The sequence below is a fragment of the Cavia porcellus genome, unplaced genomic scaffold (genome assembly GCF_034190915.1).
Source record: "Cavia porcellus strain 051 isolate PalLab524CR breed Dunkin Hartley unplaced genomic scaffold, mCavPor4.1 scaffold_5, whole genome shotgun sequence".
Lineage (NCBI taxonomy): Eukaryota > Metazoa > Chordata > Mammalia > Rodentia > Caviidae > Cavia > Cavia porcellus.
The window spans coordinates 106134025-106157283 of NW_026947488.1; the positions used below are offsets into that span (position 1 = coordinate 106134025).

General features: G+C 35.8%; 1 pseudogene; it reads right to left on the minus strand.

Annotated features, from left to right (window-relative positions):
• Nucleotides 1-1213: 1213 nt before the first annotated feature.
• LOC134470308 (E3 ubiquitin-protein ligase TRIM33-like) lies at nucleotides 1214-22340 on the minus strand (annotated as a pseudogene).
• Between the last annotated feature and the right edge of the window lie 919 nt (nucleotides 22341-23259).

Below are 23259 nucleotides of genomic sequence, written 5' to 3' on the forward strand. Positions count from 1 at the left end.
TTTTGGTTTGTCCCCATAATTTTTTAGCTATGTCTGTTTTAGATGTGTTTAGCATCTCTTTAATTACTTTTAACCTTTCTTCTTTTACCTGGGAAATCACTTCTTGTTTTAATTCCTTTAAAGCTTCCCAGAGTTGCTTTTTTATTACAGTTGCTATTATTTCAGGTAGTTCAGGTGTATGGCATATAATTTCTTCTATGTACATATCTCCTAAGGTTTCTTGGGATGGGCTTGAGGTTTGAGATTGCATTTTTGACCTTTGTTTTGTCATTTTCCTATATATTTCCCTGTTTCAAGTTTTGTTGCAATAGTTCCCCTAGGCTTGTTGGTAATTATCTTTTATGCCCTCAGCTTTTGGGATGGAATGCAGGTTGCTGAGCATCATCCAGTCTGGCCCACTGGACCTCCCATGTGACTTCCAATGTTCCAGGAAGCTGGGCAGGCACCTAATGACTGTGGATAATGATCCAAAGCCCTCCCCAGCCAAGGACTGGAGCTCAATTTGTGTTACCTCAACTCCCTTGATTGAAGAAGTTTGTTGGGAATAATCTAGCCAGGCCACAATACCTCCCACAAAATCGAGTCTAGTTTAGGTGGCTGGAAGCTGGACAGTTCTTTGACAACTGAGAGCAATGATCTTAACCTCCTGGGGCTGGGATGGTACATGGACACTCACCTCTGGCGACACAGTTTCCTGAATTGAGACAGGGTCACTGGGGGAGACCCAGCTGGGTCAGAAACCTGTGTAGCCAGAGGAGTGTGGCTCTGGGCCATCAAGTTCCCTGGATTGAGAGAGGCTCACAGGGTTGGTCCAGGCAGGCCCAAGACTTGTGGAGTCAGTCGAGTGTGGTTGGAACCTGGGCAGCTCCTTGACCACTGGGAGAGATGCTCTTAAATGTCCAGGGCTGGGTATAGTGTGCAGACATACCCACCTTTCTTTTTAAAGAAATCACTGGTTTTTATTTCACTCCTTTTGTTTTTTAACTTCTGAAAAATGAAAGTGTTTGTTTTGTGTACTTTTAAAAGTTGAGTGCAGAATTTTTTTTCTTCACCTTCCTTGACAATGATATTATCTGTCCATTATTTCAATCTAATACCATGTAAGAGCTACCAGGTTCTTCAAGGAGATGCACACTAAAGGCAGTACATATTACAACAAACCTTAAATATATGGGTTTCTTTCATTTCTTTTCTTTCTTTCCAAACAACTGCTTTAAGTCCATGTTAGTTTGATTGATACGTACTGGTTCTCATCTGATTTAAGGTGTTTTATGTGAAGCTGTATAAAGTCTTAATCAGAGCTCTCAGTTACCTCAGTATCATCTTCTTCCTGCTTAAACTCTGGCAAACATGTGAAGGTCCTGTCTGAGTAGATTTCTATGAAATTATCTTCAAAGTCAATGCAACTGCTTTCCCTGCATTAGGTATTGCTAAATCATTGTTCAAATCAACCTCTTGTGTGATGGGCTGGGGATTTAGCTCAGTAGCATAAGTGCCTGCCTTGCAATCCCACAGTTGTGACTTTGATCCCTGGTACAAAAAAAAATTAAAAATCTCTTGTGTCTTCATAAACTTGAACAAATCTCGTCATTTGATGAACCTTTCATAATTCTTGAAGATCAAATGGACATCAGCCACAAAATCATCTGGAATATGGTAATATTGAGAATGTTTTTTCTGAACCTTCTTTTGAACAGTAGATGAACCCAATGTTTTTAAAATAATTTTAAAGTAGTTTTGTATCAAAGCAGGTACCAGCTCTTGGAATTCCATACTTAATTCATGGCAGTAGAGATAAAATAGAAGACATTCACATTTCCTTTATTCCACTGGGCTTAATCCTTGTGCAGTTTTCCCCTTCTGGATGTGTTGCAAACTATCACATTCATACTCAACTTCTGGCTTCTGAGTATCTCTGCAAAATATGCATTTCCAGTTCCCACTTGGAAAGCTAAGAAGTATTGGAACATGGAAAGTTAGAAGAAAGACCTTTGGATATTTTTCACAGCACAAGAGATCCCCTCCATTTTGGCAGACTGCACACCAGTCTTCATTTGGATCAGCATCTTTGTGGTTGCTATTTCCGCCAGTCATTGCTGCCATGTGCATATGGCTTCGAATTGGAGACCTTTAATTAACTAGATTGCTGATCCCTGACTGCTTGCAGGTTTCGTTCACATCTGCAGGTTCAGATTTCACATGATTTTCCAAGCTTGCTAACACACCTAACTCACTCTCCAAATGCAGGTTGGTTGACACACGTGGTGCCAAGTTATGCTTAGGACTGCTCCACGTGGAGTCATTCCTCCTCCCATGCTCAGGCTTTTCCTGTTTCACAGCTCCTGAAAAACTACAGACCTCTTCCTCAGTCCCAGGTTCTTGCTTGACATTCACTTTATCAGATTTCAAACTAAAACCAATCTTCTCAGCGGTTCTTCCTAATGACCCACAGCTGCATCTACTGCCAGTACTAGAAATATCAGGAGATCTCACAAGTGTGTGAGAATTGGACAAACCTGAGGATCCTGGAGGTAAGATAGAGGGTCCTGGGGAAGGAAGGATCCATGGTGCTTGTAGGCTCTGGGAGTGGGTGACTGAGATGCATCTACCTGGTAGCTTATCTAAACTGCTTGAGTCAGCATCTTCCAGGTATATGGGTGGAATATCAGGCAAGGATAGAAGGTATTCTAGATAGTAACTGAGGGGATGAGTTCTATTCCTGTAACAGATGGGCTGGTGGGGCTTTGGTTTGCATTTGCCATGGTTGCTGTAGTAGGGCTTCTTGGGTTGATTGTGAATTGTGTACTGATATGACAAGAAAAGTTCCAGCATGCCCTGGGTTTGAATGTTGTCTCTGGAGATGTGCTTGAATCATGGAATACTGAGGACCACTGTGCCTGGGCATCCCTGGGATTCTGGCAGCATTCTGAGCCAGTCTCATTTGATGGGCTTGAAAAGATCCACAATTCATGCTACCTTTTTGCATTGTTTGCACACTGATCAATCTTGGAGGCTGTTGCTGTAACATCTGAGGGGCTGTTTGTCTAGGGTGCTTCTGTGTTGTTGTTGTTGTTGGTAGTGATGTGGGAGCTGGTGGTTGTTGCATCCTCATCTGTTGCAACTGCTGAGGTTTCCATGCATACACTTGCTGTTGCATATGCTGAAGTTGAAGCTGTGCTAAGTTAGTCTGTCTAGGGATTTTACTAATGTGATTTGTCCCTGGAGTAACTTGTACCACTACAACATTAGGAGTATAACCAGCAGCTGGTTTACTCTCTATTACTAGATTACCTAAATGGACTATATTTTTTGCCCTGAAAGTGGGATCATAATGGAAACGTATTGCTCCATTGGCAGCAGGGACAGGAACACACCGTGCTTTCAAAATTTGATGCAATTGAAAGGTAACCAGTTGCTTGCTGTACAGTGGTGCGGTGCTGCTGCCACTTACAATGGCCCAGTTTGTAAAGTTCAAAACATGTTTCACCTGCCTGGAGAGCCCTGTGATGGCAGTCCGTTGCTGTAGGAGATTACTTTGTCTTTGTTTTGTAACATTCTCTGGGTGCAGTAAGAGAGATTTTCCTTTCTTATTAATTTCATTGATAAGGGTGAAAGTGGCCACTTTAACTACCTGCTCAATTCATTTGTTAGTCTCATTTATTTCTTTTATATTATTCCCCACCTGAGTAGCTGCAAAATAAGCACACTTTATTTTTCAAGAAGCTTAACTGGCCGGTGGCCTTCTCTCAGTCAGCAGAGCACCATGGCTGCTGCCACAATCTGGAGAAGAGAGCTGAGCTGAGCTGTGGGGGCCTTCTGGGACCTTGATGGGGACCTTTTCTCAGACTGAAGAGTACTGTGGCCACCGTCACCTTCTGGAGGAGAGAGCTGCACTGTGGTGGATGTGTTAGTCCTGCCTAAGGCCACATGGATGGCCTTCTTTCAGCCCAGGGAGCTTTGTCACCTGAGGACTTGGATGCCAGCACACTATCTGATCCCTGGGAGATTTTCAGATCTTGATTTAGGTGGTTGGGGACCATTCAGCTTGCAGACACACTACATTGGGCTTGGTGGGATTTGAGCCTGCCTGGAATGTGCCTGGTGGCCTTCATTTGGTTTGGGGAGTTTGTTGAACAAGGAGGGAGCTGTGTCACTTGAGGAGGCTTTAGGCCTACCTGAGCCATGCTTGGTAACATTCTTTTAATCTGGGGGCCTTGCTGTGCAAGAGGGAGCTACGCTACCACAGGAGTTCTAGGATCCCAGGACATAGGAGACAATTTTCCCCATGCTCAGGGGAAGCTTTGCAAAAACATTTGAAACATGGAAATATAGGAAAATAACAAAACCAAAGACTAAATTGCAATCTTAAACAGAGTGCTGATCGCAATAAAGCATAGGAGCCATGCGCATAGAAAAAAAATATGCCATACAACTGAAATACCAGTAATATTAGGAACCAAAATAAAGAAGAAACTCTGAGAAGCTTTAAAGGAATTTAAACTAAAAATAAATTCCTAGGTAAAAGAAGAAAAAATAAAAGTAATGACAGAGATGCTGAACACATCTAAAGAAGACACAGTTAAAAAATTAGAGGAATAAAACAAAAACATAGAGTTACTGGATGAAAAATATAAGAAACAAATAGAATACATAAAGTATATTCAAAAAGATATACAAGGAATCAAACATTGCATTGAAATTTGTCAAAACTGCCTCAATGAAAGTGAAGGTAGAATTTCAGATTTTAAAGACAAGATTGAGCTAGTGAACAAGAAAGGAAAGATCTCTTAAAAATAACAAGGAATCAGGAAATAAGAATACAAATGCTGCAAGATGACTCAAAGAAAACCAACATAAGATTGATAGGGATAAATGAAAGACAAGGGGACTACACAAATGATATCAAGAGACTACTTACAGAAATAATAGCTGAAAACTTCCCAAAGATGAGAATGGAAACTGACATTAGGATTAGTGAAGCATATAGAACTGCAAATAGCCATAACCAAAAACAAACCTACACCCAGACATATAATAATAACTATCCCAGAAATCCAACATAAAAAAAAAATATGTTAAATACTTGTATAGAGAAGAGACAGATCACCTATAAAGGAAGGCCTATCAGAATCACAAAAGACTTCTCAGCACAAACAATGAAGTCAAAAAGAGCATGTAGTGAAGTATTTAAGATCCTAAAGGAAAATGATTTCCAACCTAGACTGATGTAACTTCCAAAACTGTCCCTCAAAATGAAGGGAGAAGTAAGATACTTCCATGACAAAGACAGCTGAAAACATCATGATCACCAAGCCAAACCTGCAAAGAATATTTAAAGGCAGTTTAGATACACATAGGAAAAAACACTAAACAATGCAGACAATTAAACAAAATGGAAAGATAAAGATGCAACAGCAAAAGGATAGCATGTCAACAATGAACAAATATATAAGAGTTACTAACATTAATGTAAATGGTCTCAATGCATCAATTAAAAGAAACAGTCTGGCAGAATGGATCAGGAAACAACATCCATCCACATGCTGTCTACATGAAACCCATCTAACCCAAAAGGAAACTCATAGACTGAAATTCAAAGAATGTAAAACAATTTTTCATGCAACAGGAATGCCCAAAAAAAGTGGGAGTAGCTATCCTGTTTGCAGATAATGTGAACTTCAAATGAAGAATTATCCTAAGAGATAAAGAAAGTCATTACATACTGGTTAGGGGAAAATTTCAAGAGGAAGAAATAACAATCTTAAAAATATATGCACCAAATTCCATAGCACTCACATTATACAAAGGAAATATTAATAAAAATGAAAAATCAAATTAACAATAACACAATTATACCAAGAAACCTTAACACACCATTGACACCAAGGGACAGATCAACCAGACAGAAAATCAGCAAAGAAATAACAAAACTGAATCACACTTGTGAACAAATGGACTTGATAGACACATACAGATTGTGCCAAACAACTACATCAGAATATACATTCTTCTTGGCAATACATGGGACATTCTCTAAAAAAGACCACATAGAAACCCACAGAACATATTTAAATAAATGCAAAAGATTTGAAAATATCCCATACATTTTATCAGATCATAGTGTCATGAAACTAGAAATTACTGATAAAGGAAACTGCAAAAACCAAATAAACACATGGAAAAGGAATATTACACTCTTGAGCAACCAGTGGGTTACAGGGGAATTCAAAGAAGAAATTAAACAATACCTACAAACAAGTGAAAATACATGTACCAATTTCTGAAATGTGTGTAGTGCAATGTAAGACATCCTGAGAGGAAAACTTATTACACTGAGCTCCCACATCAGGAAAACAGAAAGAATACAAATAAATAACCTGATGATACACCTCAAACATGTAGAAAAGGAAGAACAAGTAAGTCCAAACCCAAAAGAAGAGAGGAAATTATAAAAATCAATGCAGAAAAAAATGCAATAGAGACTAAAAGAACAATCCAAAGAATCAATGAATCAAACAGTTGGTTCTTTGAAAGAATAAATAACATTGATAAGACCCTAGCTAACCTAAATTAAAAAGGAAAGAAAAAGTTCAAATTCATGCAATAAGAAGCAAAAAAGGTGAAATCACTACAGATTCTGTGGAAATACAGAAGTTCATCAACACCTATTTCAAAAACTTCTACTCTCATAGCTTCGAAAACACAGAAGAAACGGATAGATTCCTAAAAATATATCAAGTACCAAACCTGGATCAAGAAGATGTAAAACTGATGAATAACCCAATTTCTATCAATGAAATAGAAAATGTAATTAAGTCCTTACCGACAAAGATCACAGGCCCAGAGGTATTCACTGCAGAGTTTTATAGAAAATCAAAGAAGACTTAATGCTGACATTCCTTAATTTCTTCAATGAAATAGAAAGGGACACAGTTCTTCCTAAGTCATTCCTGGAAGCAAATAATAACTCTAGTACCAAAACCTGAGAAGGAACCAACTGAAAAAGAGAACTACAGGCCAATCACCCTAATGAACACAGATGCAAAATCCTCAATAAAATATTGGCAAACAGGATGCAGTATATTATCAAGAAGATTATACAACACGAACAAGTGGGATTCATCTCAGGCATGCAGGGATCATTCAACAAGAGTAAGTCAATAAATGTCATCCACCATATCAATAAAGCCAAAAGTAAGAATCACATGTTCCTGTCTTTTTAAAAAAAAAATTTAAAGAAAAAAAAAACTGTAAAAGAGTACAAGTAATACAGACTCTCAAAAAATAAACAGTAAGAAACCACTGGTTAATAGATTACATATTGTCATCTTAGAAATAGTTGTTCAAGTTACAAAATTAAAAATACAAAGTGGACATTCAAACAGTGAGACTGCACACAGTTCTGTTCAATGATGCAACAAAAAGTTAGTAATATGATCATCTACCTTACACACCTAAACACATTTGTAGTTGTATCCTTTAGAGCACTTTCTTTTCCACTCTTTTTTACAATAGCATTTACACATTATGGGTTTTATTACTCCCACAGTTTTACTACTTTTTTGGAAGAGAATAAAACCAAATGTGACAAAACAAAGCAATCAGTCCAAACAAGGGATGGATGTAGTACAAGATGTAAAAACAGAAGACTAGGTGATCAACAATGGTTATAATAATGCCTCTTGCTACCTTAAAAAGAATTGCCTATATCATCAGTTATAATAAAATTGAACCAAACAGTACACAAAAAATAATAAAACCTAAATTTTGGAGACATTAATGGACTTCAAAAGAATATTATAGTCAAACCAGAATGGCCATCATAGTGAATCTTATTGCCTTCAAAATAGTTGCCTATGATCTCAAATATGATACTATCAAACAGAAGAGAAAAAAGTAAAATCAGTCAAAACAAGATGGTGAGAGCAATACAGGGCTTCAAGTGAAGTTAATAGGAAGTCAAAAAGGTACTATAATATATCCTGTTAATTTATTGTTAATTTTGACCTTAATTATAAAATAATAAAAAGATAAATTAATGTTAAACATGGGGAGATTGAGATAAAAGGGGACATAAAACATAACAGGTCAGAACAGAACAATTTAAGCAACATTGTGTTTCACCACAAGATAACCCAACTTAATAGTTACCATAGTGTTTCTTTCCTTGAAATATTTGAGTATAACTTCGTATACTATAGCATTAAACATATCAAGACAATGTGAAACCATTCAAGAGGATGAAAGCATTACAGGGTATTTAGAACCAGCTAACAGAAAACGAACAATGTTTTCTATATAATCTCTTTGCCTATAAAATTTTTGTTCATGCTATCACATGTAATAAAATCGAATAAGATACAACATGATAAAACCAATGGAGACAGAAGAACAACAGTTTGATGGAACTTCAAAAATGATGATATTAAATAAGCACTAGCTATTATGATGTCTTGTTTTACTTAAAAGAGTTGTACATATCATCACAGACAATCAAATCAAACAGCTCAGAATAAAACCATTCCAATTAATGAGTGAAAACTTCATAAGTTTTCAAAGCCATATAATGAGAATCATGAATACCACATACTTTTATGTATTTATATCACTTCTTACACTAGGGAAACTATTTGGTATTCATATGTGTGGGTTTTATTTATTTCACTTATGAGTATGGTCTCAAGTTGAACCCATTTATTAGTAAATATCTCAATGTGATAGTTCTTTATAGTTACAGAGTACTACTTTGTATAAAAGTACTACAACATTTTTATCCATTCCACAGCGAATGGACATTTAGATTGTTTCCAAGATCTGGCTATTACAAATCGTGCTGCTATAAACATGGACACACATATATTACTGTGGTATGATGTTTTCAGTTCTTCTGGGAATATGCCTAGAAGTGAAATAGCTGGAATAAATGGGACTGTCAATTGCAGCTTTTTGAGAAATCTCCAGTCTTCACTGCAAAATGGTTGCACCAGTCTACACTCCCACCAACAGAGCAGGAAAGTTCCTTTTTCCCCACAGCCTCCCCAGCATTTGTTATTGTTGGTTTCCTTGATCCTGGTCATTCTTTCAGGAGTGAGATGGAATCTCAGTATGGTTTTAATTTGCATTTCTCTAATAAGTAATGATGATGAACATTTTTTCATGTATTTATTTGCTATTTGTATTTCTTCAACTGTGAAGTGTGTATTCATCTCAGATGCCCATTATTGGATTGGATCTTTGAGTTTTGGTGGTCTGGTTTTTTAAAATTAATTATTTGTTTTGGACAGAAGTCCTTTGAGGGACAGCTCACTAAGATTTTTCCCAGTTTGTGGGTTTTCTTTTCACTATGCTGGAGATTTCTTTGGACATGAAGAAACTTTTTTAATCAGAGGTGATCCCAGTGACACATTCTGTGAAGTATTTCCCATGCAGTTTGGGTCTTGTTCATGAATTCTCTACCTATGCCTATGACAAAGTTTTTACCCAGCTTGGCTTCCAATATATTTAGTATATCTGTTTTACTATTATATCTTTGATGAATTTAGGTTTTAGTTTAGTACATGGTGATAGGCATGGGTCTAGTTTTAGTTTTCGGCATATGGAGAGTCAATTTTTCCAGCACCATTTATTGAAGAGACTGTTGTCCTTCCAGGGAACATGTTTGCAACCTTTATCAATGGAAAGATGGTTGAGAGTGTTTTTCGTTGTGCTTTTATCTTCTTATCTATTCCATTGATCTTGGCTCTGTTTTTATTCAAGTACCATGTTTATTTTACTACAGTTGCTTTGTAGTATAAATTCAAATCAGGAATTGTGATGCCTGCTGCCTTGCCTTTGCTGCTTAGGTCTTTACTATCCTTGGTCTCTTCTAGTTCCAGATGAATTTTAGGAGTGATTTCCTGAGATATATGAGGTATGTTGATGGTACTTTTATTGGGATTGCACTGAATCTGTATAACAGTTTTGGAAAAATGGACATTTTCACAATGATCATTCTTCCTATCCATGAGCAAGGGATGTTTTCCCATTTTCTGAGATTGTTTTCAATTTCTTTTTCTGGTATATTATAATTTTCCCTGTATAGGTCTTTCACTTCTTTCGTTAAAGTAATTCTTAAGTATTTCATTTTTTTTTTTTTTGGTTGCTAGTGTGAAGAGTGTGGCTTCTCTTATTTCTCTATCAGTGATTTTGTTGTTAGTGTATAGGAATGCTATTGATTTTTGAGTATTGATTTTTAATCCATTATTCAATTTATTTATTGTATCTAACAGTCTTTGAAAGGGGTTTTGGTGGTCTTCTTTGTAGAGTATCTTGTCATCCACAAACAATGATAATTTACCTTCTTTTTTTTTCCAATCTTTGCCCCTTTTATTTCTCTCTCTTGTCTAATTGTTCTGGCTAGTATTTCCAGTACTATATTAAATATGTGTAGTGATAAGTGCCATCCTGGTCTAGTGCCTTATTTTAAAGATGTTCAATTTTTGGCTATTTAGTATGATACTGGCTGTTAGTTTGTAATAGATAGCCTTTATTATATTCAGGTAAAGACCATCTTTTACAATTTTCTGTAAAGTTCTTATCATAAATGAATGTTGGAACTTATCAAAAGTTCCTATAGGTCCTACACCTATAGAAATGATCATGGGATTCTTATTTTTTGGCTATTTATTTATTTATTGCGGTACAAGGGATTGAACTCACAACCTCATGCTTGCCAGGCAGGTGCTTATGCTGCTGTTCTATATCCCCGGCTCCTACTTTTGGCTTTATTGTTATAGTGGATTACATTTATTGATTTGCTTATATTGAACCATCCCTGCATGCCCATGATGAATCCCACTTGGTCAGGGGGCATAATCTACTTGACGATTTGCTGCCTCCTATTTGCCAAAATTTTATTGAGGATATTTGTATCTGCCTTCATTAGGGAGATTGGCCTGTAGTTCTCTTTTTTATTTGGGTCTTTGTCCAGTTTTGGTACTAGAGTAATAGTTGCTTCCAGGAATGAGTTAGGAAGGATTGCTTTCCTTTCAATTTCACTGAAGAGTTTGAGGAGTGTCAGCATTAAGTCTTTTTTGTATTTCTTGTATAACTCTGCAGTGAATCCGTCTTAGTCTGTGCTCTTCTTTGTAGGTAAGGACTTAATTATATTTTCAATTTCATTAACAAAAATTGGGTTATTCAGCAAATTTGCATCTTCTTGACCTAACTTCGATATTTCATGTGTATCTAGTAATCGGTCTATTTCTTCTGTGTTATCAAACCTTTGAGAGTAGAGGTTTTTGAAATAGTTGTTGATGAACTTTTGTATTTCTATAGAGCCAGTGATGATTTCGCGTTTTTCATTTCTTATTGCATGAATTTGAGCTTTGTCTTCTCTTTTTTACATAAGGTTCGCTAGGGGCTTATCAATTTTATTTATTTTTCAAATGACAAACTCTCGTAAATTCTTTGGATTGTTTTCTTAGTCTCTGTTGCATTAATTTATGCTCTGATTTTTATAATTTCCTTTCTTCTTTTGGCTTTTGGATTCACTTGCTTTTCTGTTTCTATATGTGTGAGGTGTAACGTCAGATTATTTATTTGTATTCTTTCCGTTTTCCTGATGTGGGAACTCAGTGAAATATGTTGTCTTATGAGGAAATATTTCACTGCATCCCACAGATTCTGCTAAGTTCTATTTGTATTTTCATTTGCATGTAGGTATTGATTAATTTGTTCTTTAATTTCCCCTGTGACCCTCTGATTACTCAATAGGGTATAATTCAGTTTCCATGTATTTGTGGGATTTTTGCAGTGTCTTTTATCATTGATTTCTAATATCAGAGCAATATGATCTCACAACATTCAAGGAATAATTTCAACTCTTTTGCATTTATTTAAATATGTTCTGTGACCTAATATGTGGTCTATTTTAGAGAATGACCCATTTGTGAAGAATGTGTATTCTGATGCTGTTGGTTGGATCACTTTGTATATGTCTAACAAGTCCATTTGTTCTGTGGTAAAATTCAGTTCTGTTATTTCTTTGCAGATTTACTGTCTGGTTGAACTATCCCTTGGTGTCAATGGTGGGTTAAGAACACCTGTTATAATTGTGCTACTGATAATTTGGTTTTTCATTTCTGTTAATACTTGTTTTATATAACTGGTTGCTCTGGCACATGATCATTTCAATAGATGCTGAAAATGTTTTGATAAGGACCTACACTCATTCATGACAAGATCTTTACAGAAAATTGAAATAGATGGTCTTTACTTCAATATGATAAAGGCCTTCTATGACCAAGCAACAGCCAGCATGATGTTCAGTGGCTGAAAACTGAAGGCCTTTACCTTAAAATCAGGCACAAGACAAGGATGTCCCCTATCACCATTTCTATTTAATACAGTAATGGAAATAGTAACCAAAGCAATTGAACAAGAGAGAGAAATAAAAGGGGTAAAGATAGGAAAAGAGCAATTTATATTATCATTAATTGAAAATGACATGATAATCTACATAGAAGACCCCCCAAACTCCACTGAAAGACTCCTACATATAATAAATAATTTTAGCAATGTATTTGGATACAAATTAAAGCTCAAAAAGCAATAGAATTTCAATAAACTAACAACAAAATCATGGAGAGGAGAGACTATTTGGGACTCTAGCACCTTCTGGGTGCAGCGTAAGGGCTGAGCAGATCTGGGGCACCTGCATCCGTCTCCCTGTGTGTCTGGAGGACTGTGATTTTCTCAGCAAGCAGGCAAGCATCAACAGTTCCGGAGGTCTCACAGCCTGCGTTAAGTGCCTAGTGCACTCTTCCCCAAGCCCATACTGCTCAGGACCCTCAAGCCTTCTGGGTGCAGTGAAGTGGCTAAATGTGCCCAGCGCCTACATCTGCCCCCCCCCATACTGGCTGCACTCGGATAACTGTGGAGTTTTGAGCAAGCAGGCGGGTGCACAGTGTCCCTGGATCCCAGCTTACCTGGAACTACAGAGTTCTAAACAGGCAGAAGATGGCCACTGGTTCCAGAGGCCCAGTGGCCTAGGGGAAATGGGTGCCAGAGTCCCAGGAGCTGTGAATATAGAAGTGGATTTCCAACAGACCCTGAGGAAGCTTTCAAATAACACTGGAAACACAAAAATATATGAAAATGATAAAACAAAAGACTAAATTACCACCTCAAAACTCCAGTCCATCTCAAGAAATCCTAGGCGCAATGTATATAGAAGAAAATATATGCCATATACCTCAAATATCAGACATAATAGCTACTGAAATAAGCAACTCCAGGAAGCTTTAAAGGAATTCAAATTCCAAATAATCTCCCAGGTAAAAGAAAAAAATGATAAAAGAAATGAAAGGCATTCTGAATATATCTAAAGAAAACACAGTTAAAAAAATTGGAGGAACTAAACAAAAAGATAGAATCCCTAGATGAGCAATATAAGAAACAAACAGAATACATGCAACAGATGCACAGAGATAACAGGAAATCAAACACTCCATTGAAAACTCTAAAAACCGCCTCAATAAAAGGGAAGATAGAATTTCAGACCTTGAAGACAGGATGGCAGCTAGTGAACAGGAAAAAGAAAGATCTTTTAAAAATAACAAGGAATCAGAAAATAACAATTCAGTAACTGCAAGATGATGCAAAGAAAAACAATGTAAGATTGATAGGGATTAATGAAAAAGAAGGGGTCAACATAAAGGATGTCAAGAGGATATTTAGAGAAATAATAGCTGAAAATTTCCCAAGCATGAGATCAGAAACCGACATCAGGATCAGGGAAGCATATAGAATTCCAAACGGTCATAACCAAAATAAAACTACACCCAGACATATAATAAACAGCACACAGAAATCCAAAACAATAATAGATTACTAAAAGCTTTCAGAGAGAAAAGGCAGATCACTTCTAAAGAAAAACCTATCAGAAACACAGCAGACATCTCAGCACAAACAATAAAGTCAAGAAGAGCATGGAGTGAAGTATTCCAGATCCTAAAGCAAAATGATTTCCAACCGAGACTGATGTACCTTGCAAAACTATCATTCAAAATCAATGGTGAAATATGATAATTCTATGACAAAGAACAACTGAAGAACTTCATGAACACCAAGCCAACCCTGCCAAAAATATTGAGAGACAGTTTAGATACACAAAGGAAAAAAACCACTCAGCAAAACAGATAATTAAACAGAACAGAAAGATAAAGATGCAACAGCAGAGAGATAATATGTCAACAATAAATCAGCATATAACAGTTATAACCATTAATGTAAGTGGTCTCAATGGACCAATCAAAAGAAACAGAATAGCAGAATGGATCATGAAGCAAAATTCAACCATATGCTGTTCACAGGAAACACATCTAACCCAGAAGGATACTCACAGACTGAAAGTCAAAGGATGGAAAACAATACTTCACGCAACAGATATATATATAAAAAAATACAGAAGCAGCCATTCTGTTTGCAGACAATGTGAACTTTAAACCAACAATGACTATAAAGGACAAAGAAGGTCACTACATACTCGTTAGGGGAAAACTCCAAGAGGAAGAGATAACTATCTTAAATATATGTGCACCAAATTCTAGAGCACCCAGTTATATAAAAGAACTATTAACAGAAATGAAAACTCAAATTATCAGTACCACAATTGTAACAGGGGACCTTAACACACCATTGATACCACAGGACAGATCAACCAGACAGAAAATGAGCAAAGAAATTATAGAACTGAATCACACCTGTAAAAAAATGGACTTGATAGACATATATAGAATGTTCCACTACAAAAACATCAGAATTCACATTCTTCTCAGGAGTACATGGGTCATTTTCTAAAATAGATCATATATTAGCTCACAGAACATATTTAAGCAAATGCAAAAGAGTGGAAATCATCCCTAGAATGTTATCAAATCATAGCGCTTTGAAATTAGAAAGTAATGATAAAAGATACTGCAAAAATCCCACAAAACATATGGAAACTGAATAGTACTATATTGAGTAATCAGTTAGTCACAGAGGAAATTAAAGAAGAAACTAAACAATATCTACAAGAAAATGAAAATACAGATACAACTTATCAGAATCTGTGGGATGCAATGAAAGCCATCCTCAAAGGAAAATTTATTGCACTGAGTTCCCACATCAGGAAAACAGAATGAATACACATAAATAACCTGATGCTACAACCCAAACAGCTAGGAAAAGAAGAGCAAGTTAAAAAGCAAAAAGAAATTATAAAATCAGAGCAGAAATCAATGCAATATAGGCTAAGAAAACAATCAAACGAATCAACGAATCAAAGAGTTGGTTCTTTGAAAGAATAAATAAAATTGATAAGCCTCTAGCCAACCTTATTTTTAAAGGGAAGAAAAACTCAAATTCATGCAATGAGAAATGAAAAACTTGAAATGACTGCAGACTCGACATAAATACAAAAGTTCATCAACACCTATTTTGAAAAACTCTAAAAGGTTTGATAACACAGAAGAAATATACAGATTCCTAGAAACATATGAAGTAACAAAGCTAGATCAAGAGGATGTAAAACTGCTGAATAACCCAATCTCTATTAAAGAAATTGAAAATGTAATTAAGTCCTTACCTACAAAGAAGAGCCCAGGCCAAGACTGATTCACAGCAGAATTCTACAAGAAATACATAAAAGACCTAATGCCGACACTCCTCAAACTATTCAATGCAATTGAAAGGGAATTAATCCTTCCTACGTCATTCCTGGAAGCAAATATTACGCTTGTACCAAAACCTAAGACTCAACTAAAAAATAGAATTAAAGACCAATCTCCCTAATGAACACAGATGCAAAAATCCTCAACACAATATTGGCAAATAGGATGCAGAAAATCATCAAGAAGATTATACACCACGACCAAGTGGGATTCATCCTAGGCATGTAGGAATGGTTCAACATACGTAAATCAATAAATGTATTCCACCATATCAATAAAGCCAAAAGTAAGAATAACACGACCATTTCTATAGATGCAGAAAAAGCCTTCGTTAAGGTCCAACATTCATTCATGATAAGAACTTTACAGAAAATTGTAATAGATGGTCTTTACCTCAATATAATAAAGGCCATCTGTGACAAACATACAGCCAGTATCACACTAAATAGCCAAAAACTGAAGGCCTTAGCCTTAAAATCAGGAACAATACCAGGAGGTGCTTTATCATAACTCCTATTTGTATATTCCTGGAAACACTAGCCAGAGAAATTAGACAAGAGAGAGAAATAAAAGGGGTAAAGATAGGAAAAGAAGTTTAATTGTCATTGTTTGCAAATGACATGATACTCTACACAGAAGAACCCCTGAAATCCATTGAAAGACTCAGACATAATAAATTAATTCAGTACTATAGCTGAATACAAAATCAATACTCAGAAATCAATAGCATTCCTATACACTAACAACAAAATTACAGAGAGGGAAATAAGAGATACCACACCCTTCAAACTAGGAAGTCAAAAAATGAAATATATAAGAATTACTTTTATGAAATAAGTGAAAGACCTATACAGGGAAAAATGATAATAAACTGAAAAATGAAATTGAAGATGATCTCAGAAAATGGAAAAACTTCCCTTGCTCATGGATAAGAAGAACAAACATTAGGAAAATGTCCATTCTCCCAAAACTGTTCTACAGATTCAATGCAATCCCAATAAAAATACCATCAACATACCTTATGAATCTAGAAAAATCACTCCTAAAATTCATCAGGAACCAGAAGATACCTAGAATAGAAAAGGAAATTCTAAGCAGCAAAGGCAAGGCAGGAGTCATCACAATCCCTGACTTGAAGTTATACTACAAAGCAACAGTAATAAAATCAACATGGTACTGGAATCAAAACAGAGCTGAAAATCAATGGAATAGATTAGAAGATACAACCACAGCTTCAAACACACTCAACCACCTTGTATTTGATAAAGCAGCTAAGCAGGTTCACTGAAAGAATGACAGACTCTTTAATAAATGGTGTGGGAAAAACTGGCTCTCCATTTGCCAAAAACTAAAGCTTAGACCCATGCCTATCACCATGTACTAAATTAAAATCTAAATGGGTCAAAGATCTGAATATTAAAACAGAAACATTAAATCTATTGGAAGACAAATTGAGTAGAAACATTGAAGACGTAGGGGTAGGTAGAGGATTCATAAACATGACTCAAACTGCATGGGAAACACTTCCCAGAATCAATAACTGGGACCACTTCTGATTAAACGTTTCTGCATGTCAAAAGAAATCTCCAGCATAGTGAAAAGAAAACCCACAAACTGGGAAAAGATCTTAGTGAACTCCCCCTCAGACAAGGGACTTTTGTCTGAAACATATAAAGAATTATAAAACTCAGACCCCCCAAATTCAAAGACCCAATCCAAAAATGGGCATCTGAGATGAATACGCATTTCTCAGATGAAGAAATACAAATGGCAAATAAATACATGAAAAAATGTTCATCCTCATTGTTCAATAGAGAAATGCAAATTAAAACTACACTGAGATTCCATCTCACTCCTGAAAGAATTGCCAAGATCAAGAAAACCAACAACAACAAATGCTGGAGAGGCTGTGGGGAAAAACGAACTCTCCTACACTGTTGGTGGGAGTGTGGACTGGTACGACCTTTGTGGAGGTCAGTCTGGAGATTTCTCAAAAAGCTAGGATTCAAAGTCCCACTTGTTGCAGCTATTCCACTTCTAGCCTCATTTACAGAAGAACAGAAAGCATCATACCACAGTGATATATGTGCACCTATGTTTATAGCAGCACAATTTGTAATCGCCAGAACTTGGAAACAACCCAAGTGTCCATCAACTGAGGAATGGATAAAAACGTGGTATTTCTATACAATGGAGTAATACTCAGGTATAAATAAGTATCACATTGAGATATTTATCAATAAATGGGCGCAGCTTGAGACCATACTCATAAGTGAAATAAATCAATTTCGCATGTGTGAATGAATACTGAATAGTTTCCCTAATGTAAGTAATGATTCAAATATATAAAAGTATGCAGTAATCATGATTCCCCATTATGTGCCCTTGAAGCCTTATAAAGTTTTCACTTATTAATTGAAATGGCTTTATTCTGAGCTGCTTGATATTATTGCCTGTGATGAAATGAACAGATATTTTGAAGAAAATAAGTCATCATAATAGCTAGTGCTGATTTACTATCATCTTGTTTTGAAGCCCCACCAAACTATGCCCATCTCTTCTGTCTCGATTAGTTTTATCATGTTGTATCTTGCTGGATTTTATTATATGTGATACTATAAACAAAAAGTTTTATAGGCAACGAGATAATATAGAAACCATTGTTCATTTTCTGTTAGCTGGTTCTAAATACCCTACAATGCTTTCATCCCCTTGAATGGTTTTACACTGACTTGATATGTTTGAAGCTATCGTATATGAAGTTATATTCAAATATTTCAAGGAGAAAGACACTATGGTAACTGCTATTACGTTGAGTTATTTGGTGGTGAAGCATTAGGTTGCTTTGACCCGTATTGTTATATTGTTGTGTCCTCTTTTATCTCATTCTCTCCCTTATTCATTAAAAATTATTTAGTTATAATTTATGATTTTTAATTCATGGGAAAAATAAAAAATAGCAGAATATATTATAGTAATTTTTTCGATTTCCCTATTAACTTGATTTGAAGTCCTGTAATATTCCCACTATCTTGTTTTGAATGATTAGACTCCGTTATGTTCTTTATGTTAGTATCAAGTTTGAGGGTATAGGCAACTACGTGGAAGGCAGTAAGATTCACTATGATGCCCATTCTGGTTTGACTATTATCTTCTTTGGAACTCATGTAATGTTTACAAGGTTTAGGTTTTATTGGTCTTGTTCTCTACTGTTTTGTTCAACTTTATAATACTTAATGAAAAGGACAATTCTTTTTAAGGAAGCAAGAGGCATTATGGTAACCATTGTTGATAACCTTGTACTCTGTTTTTACATCATGTGCTATGTCTATCCTTGGTTTTGACTGACAGCTGGGTTTTGCCATATTTGACTTTGTTCTCTTCAAAAAAAAGGGAATAAGATATAAATAAAACACAAAATGTGTAAATTTTTTTTGTAAAAAAGAGAGGGAAAAAAGTGCTCTAAATGATACAACTGCAAGTGCGTTTAGGGGTGTTAAATAGATGACCATATTAATGTTTTTGGTTGGATCATTGAACACAAGTGTTTTCAGTTTCACTGTTTGAATGTCCACTTTGTATGCTTTGATCCTGTGACTTGAGGAACTATCTCTAAGATAATAAAGTGTAATCTATTAACTGGTGATTTCTTACAATTTTTTGTGTCGTTTTGTATTACTTGTACACTTACACCACTTTGTTTTGTTTCATTTTTTCTCTTTTTCCTTTAAAATAAAATAAAAACATTATGGAGAAGGAAATAAAAGAAGCCACACCCTTCAAATTAGCAACCAAAAAATTAAAATATTTGCAAATTATTCTCACAAAAGAAGCAAAAGTTCTATACAAGGAAAACTACAATACCCTGAAAAAGAAACCGAAGAGGATTTCAGAAAATGGTAACACATCCCTTGCTCATGGGTAGGGAGAGTATATACTGTAAAAATGGCTATACTCCCAAAATTGATATAAAGATTCAATGTAATCTCAATGAAAATACCATTAATATACCTCATACACCTATATAAATCACTCCTAAAATTCACCTGGACTGAGAAGAGACCTAGAATATCAATGACAATTCTAAGCAGCAAAGGCAAGGCAGGAGGCATCACATTCCCCGACTTGAAATTATACTACAAAGCTATTGTAATAAAATAAATATGGTGCTGGAATAAAAACAGATCTGAAGATCAGGTATAGAGTAAAAGATACAACCAAAACTACAAACACAATGAACCAACTTATCTTTGATAAATATGCCAAACATGTTTACTGGATGAATGATGGTCTCTTTAACTAATTGTGCTGGATAAACTGGCTATCCATATGCTGAAAACTAAAACTAGATTCATGCCTATAACCATATACTAAACTAAAATCTAAATGGATCGAAGATCTAAATATTAAAACAGAAACACTAAATGTGTTGGAAGATAAAATAGGTAAACATCTTGAAGTCATAGTGGTAGGTAGAGAATTCATGAACAGGAATCAAACTGCATGGTAACTGCTTCCAAGAATCAATAACTGGGATCATCTCTTATTAAAAACTCTCTGCAGGTCAAAAGAAATATTCAGTGTAGTGAATAGTAAAACCACAAACTGGAAAAAAATCTTAGTGAACTGTCCCTCAGACAAAGGACTTCTGTCTAAAACATATAAAGGATTAAAATAGATCAACTCCCTGAAACTCAAAGACTCAATCAAATATGGGCATCTGAGATGAATACATAGTTCTCAGATGAGGAAATACAATTAACAAATAAATAGATGAAAAATTTTTCATCATCATTATTCATTAGAGAAATGCAAATTGAAACCACACTGAGATACCATCTCATTCCTGAAAGAATGGCGAGGATCAAGAAAACTACCAAGAATTCTCCAACATCAAATGCTGGAGAGGCTGTGGGGTAAAAGGGTCTCTCCTAAACTTTTGGTGGCAGTTTATACTGGTATAAGTTTATACTGGGGAGATTCCTCAAAAAGCTGAAATTGGAAGTCTCATTTGTTCCAGCTATTCCACTTCTAGGCATATTCCCAGAAGAACTAAAAACATCATACCACTGTGATATATGTGCACCCATGTTTATAGAAAACCAATATGTAATAGCCAGATCTTGGAAACAACCTAAACGTCCATCAACTGAGGAACTGATAAAAAAGTTGTGGTACTTTTATACAATAGAGTACTACTCAGCTATAAAGAATTATCACATTGAGACATTTACTAATAAATGGGTTCAAATTGAGACCATACTCATAAGTGAAATAAATCAAACTCGTATGTGTAAACACCATATAGTCTCCCTAGTGTAAGAAGTTGTAAGTGTACATAACAGTTTATGGTAATTTAGATCCTCTATTACACTGTTTTGAAGACTTATAATGATCACATTCATTAGTTGGAATGGATTTGTCCTTTTTTTATTATCTGTGATGGTAGAAACAGATAATTTGAGGGAAACAAGTCATTATAATAGCTAGTACTAATATGACATCATCTTACTTAAAAGTCTTACCATGGTCTTGCTTTCTGTTTCCATTGTCTCTATCATGTTGTAGCTTATTGGATTGTATTATGTGTGAAAGTATAAACCAATTTTCTATGGAAAATGGGATAATATAGTAGCCATTGTTGGTTTTCTGTAATTTTGTTCTGAATGCCCTGTAATACTCTCATTTTCTTGAGTGTTTTTATACTATTATCCTATGTTTGATACTATTGTATATGAAGTTATACTCAACTATTTCAAAGAAAGAGACATTGTAGTAGTTACTGTTACAGGTTGTCTTCTGGTGAAGTACTGTGTTGCTTACATTGTTCTGTTCTGATTTGCTTTGTTAGGTCCTGTTTTGTCTTAATCTCTTTAAAATAAAATAAAAAAGAAGCTTAGCCAACATATTCTCAGCTGCACCTTTAAGATTTTGAGAAGCTCCTTCCAAAAGCTGGTACCTATGTTCTATGTGTTCCCATAGCAACCGTCTCTGCATGTTAGTCTATCACATGTTTCAGAGAAAAGTTGCAGTTGTTCTTGTTTGTGTACAAGGAAGAAAACAGAGCACTGACCAGATGCTCCAACAAACTCTGAGACATCTTTTTTCTTTATCAAATCATCATTAGTGAATTTTACGCTTTGATGTGCTTCCATACATGTCTTACAAAGCCACTCCCCACGTTCTACAGAAAAGCCAACCGCCCTAGCATTGTGTTTATAGCTACTACATACCTGTTCTGATTTTTTATCAGAACTGCTAGGGGCTTTATATGTGTTTTTCACAAAATACTTATCCACAGGTCTAACTCTCTGTATTCTTGGTGGCATACTGGGCACTATATTACAATGACTTGATGGACGTCACTTTTGCTGCTCCCAGGATGGGCAGGCTGAGGTGGCTCTAGGGCTCCAGCAGGCAACTCAGCCAACAGTGAAGGCAGGGCAGCAGAAGCCTTGTGCTGGCTCTGCAAACTCTCCTGACTGCCAGCGTAGGTGTCCAAGAGCCAGGCTGGCAGCCCCAGGGCGGCCCAGAGGAGGTCCCTGGAGCAGGAGTTGACACTGGGGCTGAGGCTGGCAATGAAACCACTGCATCCAGGCCCAATGAGGCAGCAGGGTCTGAGCCCCACCACCATCTACCCACCATCTGCCCAGCCACGCTACCCTACATGCTAGTCTTGCTGCCCTCCTCCTTCTCCATCAGCACCTATTGCGTGGTTTTGAAGGCACATAAGGCACTCATTCTTTTGTTTTGATTGGTTTTATACTATTTGGTTTTGTATTAATTTATTATGTGTGAAGATATGGACAACTATGTTTAAGAAAACAAGAGACACTATGGTAGCCACTGTTCATTTCCTGTCCTCTTGTTTTGAAATCCTGTGTTTTTTGCATTGATTTGCTGTGATCTGCTTTGTTCTATTCTGTTTTGTTTTATACATTTTAAACAACAAAAGACTATTATTTGATTAGTTTTTTATGCTTATGTTTTATTAAATTTTATTAAAAAGGAAAAGGAGAAACAAAACAAAACGAAGCGGTGTAAGGGTACAAGTAATACAGAACTACAAAAAAAATAACAATAGTAAGAAATCACCAGTTGATAGATTACATATTATCATCTTAGAGATAGTTGCTCAAATCACAGTATCAAAGCATACAAAGTGGACACTCAAACAGTGAGACTGCCAACAGTTGTGTTCAATGATCCAACCAAAAACATTAATATGGTCAGCTATTTAACACCCCTAAACACTCTTGCTGTTGTATCCTTTAGAGCTCTTTCTTTCCCTCTCTTTTTTACAACAAAAATTACACATTTTGGGTTTTATTACTCCTTAGTTCTTATTACTTTTTTGGGGGGGATAAAGTCAAATATGGAAAAACAAAGTTGTCAGTGAAAACCAAGGATAGACATAGCACATGATGTAAAACAGAGTACAAGGTTATCAACAATGGTTATCAACAATGTATCTTGTTTCCTTAAAAAGAATTGTCTATCTCATTTAATATTATAAAGCTGAACAAAACAGTAGAGAACAAGACCAATAAAACTTAAGCATTTT